Source organism: Corvus brachyrhynchos, unplaced genomic scaffold (assembly GCF_000691975.1).
Source record: "Corvus brachyrhynchos isolate BGI_N302 unplaced genomic scaffold, ASM69197v1 scaffold21, whole genome shotgun sequence".
In the NCBI taxonomy this organism is placed as follows: Eukaryota; Metazoa; Chordata; class Aves; order Passeriformes; family Corvidae; genus Corvus; species Corvus brachyrhynchos.
The window spans coordinates 7,494,204-7,503,424 of NW_008236924.1; the positions used below are offsets into that span (position 1 = coordinate 7,494,204).

The window sequence follows — 9,221 nt, forward strand, 5'->3', positions numbered from 1 at the left end:
TATGCCAGGCTTTAGAAAAGCCCAGGCATCTTCCCGTTCATCAGGTCTCTCCTATAATGCAACAACCACACAGCAACAATATAATGCAACTGTGCAGCAGCAACACAAACATGGTGCTTCCTGGAAAAACTTGCTATGAGTTATTTCTTATTCTACTCTACAGACCATCCTGGCATAGTATACGTATTTCCTCTATATTATTAGTAAATTATACTATTGCTAAATACACTGCAGAACACATACAATACCCCAAGAATGGAATGAGGCACAGAATATTTCAGGAGGGTCTGAGACATCAATGTCTTTTAAAGGATACAGTGTGAACAGTTTGTCACATGTTCCTCACATCAGAGATATAATTAGCTTAAATACTTACACAGTAAATAGGATTTGCCACTTCTGAAGATTAAGGCCACATGCTATAGCATTGGAGCATCTGAACCAGTGTAGCACAGTCGATGCTAAGGAATAAGTTTTTACTTGAGAACAGCTACTCTGAGCCATGCTGCAGGTGAGGCCTGTCTATGTTGGTGTTTTGTCTGCTCCTCTGGGTTTGGGTTTTACCTGGAGTAACAAACTCTACTACAGGTGACAGTGGAAGGCCAAAACTGACAGGCATTGATTGGGTATCTGGGAGTGAAACACATTGCAGGGCACGAGTGCAGGTGTCCTGGGGAGCACTGGACACAGAACACACAGCCCAGGTACAGGCACCACATCACACACACGGGCTCGTTGACCTAAAGGGCTCACAGGCTGCTGCAGCATAATGTGATAGGGGCTTAAAGAGGATACAAGAGGACACTGGAACATTGTTCATGAGAGAACCATGAGAGCACGTCTCAGGCTGAATTACTAAATCTAGTAAGCACAGAATGCAAAAATAAGGACAGTATTTTGTTTCTTGGATTTTTCTGTTGATTTATTTTTGGTTGGGGAAGAAAATCACTGTGTTAATTTGACTATTTCATATGAAAATACAGCTCTCAAAATGTTTTTAATTAGGTTAGGTCACCCTATGGGAGGGAACATGTGAACTCACACGTGCATTTGAGTGGAACAGATACAACTGCTTGCCATCAGCTGGCTGCACACCTCAGCCCCTGCTCACAACCTGCAGCCTGCACAGGCCAGGCCCTCCACACAGGCATCAGGGCTGGGCAGGGGTGAGTGGGACCTGCCTTCTCCACGCTGTGGCCCCTTTGTCGCTCCGCTGCTTTAAAAATGTCAGTCACCAGGACAAAGGCGAAAACCAATTCCACAGAGCAAAGCTGGCAATCACACACCACAGTAATAAAAAAAAAAACCAAACCAAACAAAAAAACCCCGTAACCTTTAAAACTACTAAACAGTCAACAATTTGCAGACTGTCAACCCATCAGATGACGGTCAGAAGAACCAACAAAAGAGAAACAGGGATCAGTCTGAGTCCTGAAAAAGTGAACTTTGTCATGTATTTACACTGGACACTCAGATGCTTCCCCACATATCCCGGGATATTATGTGCGAGAATGACAATTTAGCATTTATTCGGTTAAATTAGCAATTAATATGCAAAATTTCATACGGCCTCAAAGGTGGATTTTATTTGAAAGAATGTTCACCAATGAAACACCAACACATCCAGGTCACTGTGAATTGTATTTCCTAAACTGCAATTACTTCACAGCCTTCAGTTAATTGAATGTCCCACATCAAAAAGTAATGAAATCATGGTATAAATTAAAATAGGGCTGCCCATGTCTTGCAACACAAACATAGTAAGTTTCAGAGCACTGGGAACCTGAGGCTGGGATTACTACCTTATAAAAATCATTCTGCTTGTCCTCAGATGTCACCCAGCAGCAGCAGAGTGAAGCACACACAGATGTACCCTGGCCAGCCTTGCAGAATGGGAAACACAAAGGCTAATCAGTCAGAGTTAACTCCCCAAAGAAAAGGAAACTTTGTGTCTGGCAGAGCAGCACTCCTAACCTGCACACGGATTAGCTGAAGTTCCACAACTGTCAGAAGGACAGATGGTGACCCAAAATCACCCTGGTGGGAAGTGCAAAATGGGGTACAGCAAAATACAGCTGCTGCTGCTGCAATGCTAAGAGCTAGGGAACCAAGAGAGCCTGTCAGGACCGATCAACTCGCCAACTGCTTCCACATTAACAGGAATTTGTCAGTTTTTAGTGGTACTTCACAGAGCAACAGCCAACATGAGTGAAGGGCCTGCCTGCCCCAATAACCAAGCCTACCCCGTGGTGCCCTGGCAGACGGCAACGCTCCGTAGCAAACCACGTCTGGAAGCCAGCAAAGCACTGGAGAGCCAGCCTGGCTCATGCATGCTTTGGTTAACTCAGAACGTATTCTAAGCATGAAACTATTCTGGTATTTGCCGGGGAAAATAACAAGCATGCTCTGATTCAGTCTGGTATCTATGGGCCCAGGTGCCACGAGCATGGCAGCACTGCCATGAGCGACCGCAGCCGCGGCCCTGAGGGTGCCCGGGAGCCTCCCGCCAGACCCGGCCAGGCCTGGGAGCACTGGTGGGCTGCAGCCCGGGCTGGGGGCTGGCAGGGTGAGCCTGCACTGCTCTCCACTCATGCCCACACTTGCCATTATGATATGATACATTATACCAGATCGTCCCACAAAACAAAGCCCCCAAGAAGGGAACGTTCCAGCTTAAATTGAGTTTGTGTTCGAAGTTCATAAGCATTGACAGAGGGTCAGGGAGTGTTACACTGATCCTGTTCAACATTTCTTATGTGCACATGGCCCTAAATCCACCCAGTTACACTACTCCTCCGTGACTCAGAGCCACAAACAGGGAATGGCCAACGACAGCAACTGGAGCAGCTCCAGCCCTTCGGCTCCGGCTCTGCCCTGCCCTGCCCTGCCCTCCACCTCACCCCAGGTCAGTCATTCGTTCTCTGTGAACACCTGAAGTTCAGCATTCCAGTGTGACCCATCATTCCCGGGGCTGTGCCTCCTCCCCCGTGGGTCCTCCAGGTGCCTCCAGCAAAAAACTGCAGCTTGGGAAAGGTGGCACTGGGGCTGGCCAGGGTCCCCAACCCTGGGAGGGCCCTGGGACCTGCTGGCCCCCTCCGAGGTAGCAAAGGGGCTGCTTCATCACAAAACAAAACTATGCCTCCTTTTTGAAGTCCCAGTGAGAGAGACAAGTGAGGCTTTGGGGAGCCCTGCCTGGCACTGCCAGCTTCCCACCGCTTCCCAGGAGAACTGACCTCCTTTCTCCAGGATCCTCTTCAGTCATGGAACTGGGAGAGTTCCCAGGAACAGCCGTGGTCACAGTGAGAGAAGATTTCTCTTCTGTGTCGTGTGCAGTCTTCATACTTGTTTACAGTGATTCCCACTTCTGGAGATCTCCAACAGGAAGGATGGGATGATAGTATCATACAAGGATAGAAATGGGCTGGAAGAATGCTGCACTGTCAGGATAAATATAGAGGATGGCCTAGGACATTGGCCAGATCTGGTCTTTGCTTACACTAAAAGGAGACCAACCTTTAACAAGACATAAACCCAACAGTGCTACCAAAGAATCTTCAGAAGTACAGCTGAGGGGAGGGGAAAAAGGAAAACAAGAGACACCATGGGGAGCCTTAAAAGTTTGCCTGACTTCTCAGAATGCCAATGCTGTAAAACTAATATTTGTATGTCGCTAATATTTACATATAATCTCCCTCATGTCATTTGGAAAAATAAACCTGGAAAACTGTTAATTAATAAAAGATAGCATGTCTTATTAATGTTCATATAGTAATTACGAAAATCACATATCCATCTGTTAAGCAGTCAGCAAACAAGACAAACGACTGTGTTATGTTAAACAGATTATAAAATGCCTGGGGAAGGAAATCTAATAGCCCCAACCCAGCCATGAATCAAGCAGCAGCACATGGGCTCCAGCACACATGAACACACACACATGCCTTTCCCAAGGCCTTTTTCTGAATTACATATAACAACATCAGCAATGAGGTCAGTATGACACTAGGCATAGAAGTCTACATTGAAATGTGATGATGTGATCATTAAGATTTTATTGTCCTTTAAAAAAAAATTACTTCCTAAAACAGACAACTACTCCCCTGAAGGTGAGAGCAGAACAATATACAAAGTAACATTAAATCAAATTGCCCCTGTAAACATGGGAATACAGCTACTTTAATCCAATTGAATAAACAAAACTGATTTAATTCCTGTTACGTTTGTGAGTGATTTCTGAACAAGGGAGAAACATCTGCGCAGGGAGAGTAATTAATTCGTTAGCATGAACACTGTCAATCCATCCGTGTGTTCTCTGGACACTCAGCGCAGTCCATGGAATGCTGCACACCCCTCCTTCACACCGTATATATGCAACTACTGGGTGCCAGCTTGTAGCAGTCTTACCATGACTGCTCACATAGAACAAGTACTTGTGCTCATTAAAAAGAGGCATTTGAACAGTGTATTTCGCATGAGGTCACACATATTAGCAACTCCCTCTGCCACTCGGCAGCAATGCACATGGTACTGCCACAAAAGGACATCCTGGACAGAAGCCTGAGCACCCCGCTCCCCCACAGGAACCGCAGGCATTCGCTCTCGCAGCTCTTGTTCCCCAGCTTGTCCCAAGCACTTCCCACACTTAGCTCAATCAGCCCTTCCACTCCAGTCTGCCATAACCTACGAGAAAGAGTCAGTTTTCATCCTGCTGACTGCAGAGTCTATTTTAGACCTATCCACCACCATCATACAAATCTTTTGCCAATGTGCTATGACAAAGAGGCTCCACTGCTTCATTTTCCTGAGGCCCAAATTTATGGGAAAAGAGTGTCAAAGGTGTAACAGCAAGGTTCCCCATACTCCTGCCCTCCAAAAATGGGTGTCAGAAAAATATGGGGATGACAGTCCATCAAAAACTCTCTCCATGGCCTTCGCAGACTCACACGTGAAAATTCATCAGTGTGAATTTTATGGCTTTTCAGTTTCGACAACACAGAGAGTGACATCAAGCACAAAAAACCTGCAATATCTTTCCTCTCAAGGACAACTACCCTCGAGAAATTACAAAGCTGGCACAAAAAAGAGAAGAAGATTATTTCAGGGCAGCCCAAGCAGCAGGGGACTGTAATTCTGCAGGCAATGCCTTTGCTGTCCAGCTGCGCATGCGCTCACAGTCAGGACACAGAACCCTCAGAAGAAGATGGGGAAGGCACAGGACGCCCATGGGGGCACACAACAGCCCTGGGCAGCACCTGCTCGCCCCACACAGGCCAAGCTCTGCTTCTTGCTCTGCACCAGGCGTCCTTGGGCCTGAACCCGCTCATGCACCAGGAATTCTCACTGCCATCCTTCATCTCCTGAAAATGAGCACCTCTCAGCAACTCTTGACTTTCTCCTCCCACAGGCTGCAGGGCTTCAGATCCTCAGGATGGGAGCCCTCCTGGAGTCCCCATAGGGCCCCATCCTGGGGACACAGGCTCCCCACCATGGGGAGCAATGGCCCATGGCGGTGCTCATGCCTGTGGGGCCACCACAGACAAGAACCACAGGAGGAGCACAACTGCCTCTTGTTTCCCAAGCACTTTTGCCCCTTGCTCTTAGGCTGCTCCTGATTTTAATCAGTCGTATTATTTATTTTCTTCTTCCTTAGTCTGTCATTTAAGACTTCAGATTAACAGTGGGGATGGAGAGAAGCCTAAGCCAGTATTAGCTGAAACAGGCAAGTCAATTAGCCTCCTTCAATGGAACAACATCTGACTATATGGCAGGGGGTCAAAAAATGCCCCTTCATGGCTTTTCTTTGTGGGTTAGTGTGGTGGGTTTGTTGCCATCTGCTTGTGAGTTGATTACTCTTTGATTTCAGCTGAGGAACATCAAATTTAAAGACAGAATCAAGGCAAAGATAAAAGGGAAGCCTTCTCATCAGCTCCTGCTTTTGAACACTTTGGTTTTGTTGTGAAATTTCCACTTCAGGAGGGTTACTGAGAAACCAAATTAAAGACAAGTAACACCTGCATGCAGGCTTGTATTGGCAGGGTGTGGACACATGTATCTGCCTTTTTGTATGGATGCATGTGTGAAAATCCTCTGCGTGACTCAACCATGGTTTTTCTTAATGTTATATTTTATAAGCTTGAACAAGTTCCTTGACCTTTCAGACCTAGAGACTTTATGCTTAGAACACAAGTGAGCAGTAACAGAGCGCTCAGGCCATGGCTGTGCCGCGCTGCCAGGATGGCCAAGTGCCCCTGTGCTTATCACGCTGCACAAGTGACAGGGCCCACGCTTTCACAGCACCATGTAAGCACCCTGTGCTACTTTAAATCACTTCATGAATGTCACAGGAAGGGAAGACAAAGCGTTCTACAAAAAATGTTCATTCAACAGAATCGAGCACTACACCCCTCCGCTTGCTCAGGCTCAGTGACCTGATCACACCTGGTTCCAGCAGATGCAGTGCCGGTGCCGACAGCAGTGATCTCTCCCTGGGCAGGAATAAAAAACACGGCCAGGAGCCACACAGGTGGGTGCTCACCCCCAGGCTCTGCCAGAGCTCCCAGCCGAACTGCCATGGTGCTTCCTGAGAGGCACCTCCTTCAGGGGAAACAAAGGGAATAAAAAGGCCACCAGAGCAGCTCAGGATTTAAGTACAAAGTGCATCTACACCAGAGGAACCCAATCCTGAACACGGCCCCCTTTGCTGTTCCTTTTCTGTTCTCTCCTTGAGTTTCTGACATAATGCACAGCTCCCTCACAGATGTGTTGTGTGGATTCTTTAGTTAATGTGTAAAAGGCCTTTTTGCAGCTATTTAGTGCTAAGTGCTGTCATTATACAGGTGGGCAGAGCATTTGGAATTGGCACAAGAGAAAGATCTGTGCTGGAGATCAGACACAGTGCAGTAAGAGAAGCAGGCTGGGATAGGCTGAGCTCCCACATGCAGCAACGATCCCGAAGGGATACACAGGTACAGACCGGAGTCCTGCAAGGGAGAGGAGCTGAGCACTCTCTGCAAACTGCACAGCAGAAAGGTCACAGCACTCACCAGGGTTAACCGTGGCTGTCAGTACTCACATGGACCAGAGCAGCCCACAGCAGAAGTTACCTGTGGGTGTCAGTGGGTACTTCTACTGGAAGAAGGCTGGGCCAGGAGGAGACCCAAGAGTCACATGTCTGTGACCAGCAGTGCACCCTACTGCTTGCAGCTACACAAGCTCTCATGCTCTCTGCTAAACCCGCCACAGCCATGATGGGGACTGGATGCACCCTGGCCAGGTGCTGAGCACACCTGCCTGCATGCAGACCCTGCTCGTCAGCACCAAAGGGCACAAGGAGGATCTCCCTGTCCATGTTCCCACAGAGCTGGTGCCTCTGAGATCCCCAAGCCCAGAGATGGAGCTGGCCAAGCAAGTGCCTGAAGCAGTGGAGGAGAGCAGGTCTGATGGCTACTCAGACACACACTCCATGCAGCATCTTATAGCCCTGTTTTCAGAAGAAACCAAGCCAAAAGTTGCACTGTTGTGCAACACTGCACAGAAAGGAAAATAGCAGCCAGCAGCACTGGAAACGTGCAGGGACAAAAACTGCTGATGAAGTCCACAGGAGCTGGTAAGAACTCACTAATGTAAGTGCTTAATTATACTGCTGAATGTGCATTGCCGAGACAAGAGGTGGCCCAGGCTGAGGCCAGCTGACTGCTCCCAGATCACACGCTGGAAGAGGAAACAGAGAAAACAGAGTGCTGAGTTGTATACTGGAAAATGTATTATTAAATGACATGAACTTGCATTTGAAAGGAACTGCTGATTGTGAATAAATCCACCATATGGCTTTACAAAGCTGCGAGTGTGTTTATTTCCCAAATATAGCCAGATCAGCCTCTGACAGCCGGGTTTTCTTTTATAATCCATGTCAGAAAGTTATTTAGAGTGTAGTATCAAACAGGGTTTGTTGGGTGACTGGTGTAACACAAGGAGTTCACAGTAAGAGCAGCGTCTCATGTACAGCAATTACACCTGCACAGCTCCACCACAACATCAACATATGTAAGGGATTTCGGAGACCTTTTTGGTGACCTTGTTCTGTAAAGCTGCCTGCAGAGAAAACAGGGTTAAATCTCAAACTACTGGCTTTTTTAATGTTTTCATTGAGTCCCATGTGTGGCCCTGTGAGCCTTCATGTGGTCACCTGTGACATTCCTGGATGGGCTTGGTAGAGATGGCACCCAAAACCCAAGGGGCTGCAGGCTGTCACTGGGTATTTCCCATCTCGTCTACCGAGCCAGTACAGCAGCTGAACACATCTCTGGGTCTGATCAGAGACACTGAACTGTGCCTGTGGGTGTGTCAAAGGCAGTCCATGATGGTGGGGAAAATGGGCACCCTTGCCCCTGGCCTGGGCAGGAGAACGGTTTCAGCAATTCCACTGATACACAAAGCTGCCCGTCGCAGGGACAACAAATAGAGACAATTTCCCTGGTTTTTCTTATTGGTAGGTCATCCTGACCACACCACACTCACCATCCTGCCCTCCCCAAAAGCGCTTAAAATAACTCCATTTAAAGGCAGCCGTAGCCCGAGATCTGCTCTGAAGCTCAGCCCCCGTCAGCTGCTCTTCCTTCTCGCTCTGAAGCATTTCCCTGCAACCTCCATCAGGTCCCTTCCGAGTGGGAGGGATAACAGAAGGCACCTTTGTGCTGATTTAAGCACTAACTAAATATAGACAGTAGGGGAACGCTGGGAAGCTACAGCTGAACCCATCTGTAGTGAGGAAAATACAGTCACAGAATGGAAATATCTCCAGAGATATCTTGGAAATGTGCTTATAATTCGGCTTATGCTTTTGTTGGAGCCGTTCGACATGGAAAATTGCAGGAAGTCTGAGGTCCAGGTAGCCTGTAGAGGCCGATGGTCACACAGGAATGGGATCAGCGCGGGAGAGGTGTGGGGAGCAGCATCCCGGCACAAACTGGGGGAGAAGAAAAATAATTTTCAAAATCCTCCAATGCCAGGACGGAACATTCACAACTGAAAGTATTTTTGATTAAAAAATCCCTCAGCGACATTTTCTGTCATAAAGACGAGCGCTCGTCCCGCGGGTCAGCGCCGGTCGAGGCGGGGCGGGGCGGGGCCACTCCGAGCATCCCCCGGAGAGATGTCCGATCCGGAGGGAGTCCGGGCCCCGCGGGGAGAGGCGAAAGCACAGAGCCGGCATCGGGCGTGCG

General features: G+C 48.2%; 1 protein-coding gene and 1 long non-coding RNA gene across 2 annotated transcripts in view; both read right to left on the reverse strand.

The window, feature by feature from the left end:
* PPP2R2B (protein phosphatase 2 regulatory subunit Bbeta) overlaps positions 1–9,221 on the reverse strand; it is a 68,359-nt gene that overhangs the window by 51,514 nt on the left and 7,624 nt on the right. The window lies entirely within an intron of this gene.
* Positions 7,825–9,221, reverse strand: part of LOC108445184 — a 4,748-nt gene continuing 3,351 nt past the window's right edge. The window contains exon 2 of the long non-coding RNA XR_001859950.1: positions 7,825–8,965. This is a non-coding gene — a long non-coding RNA (uncharacterized LOC108445184). The remainder of the gene's footprint in view (positions 8,966–9,221) is intronic.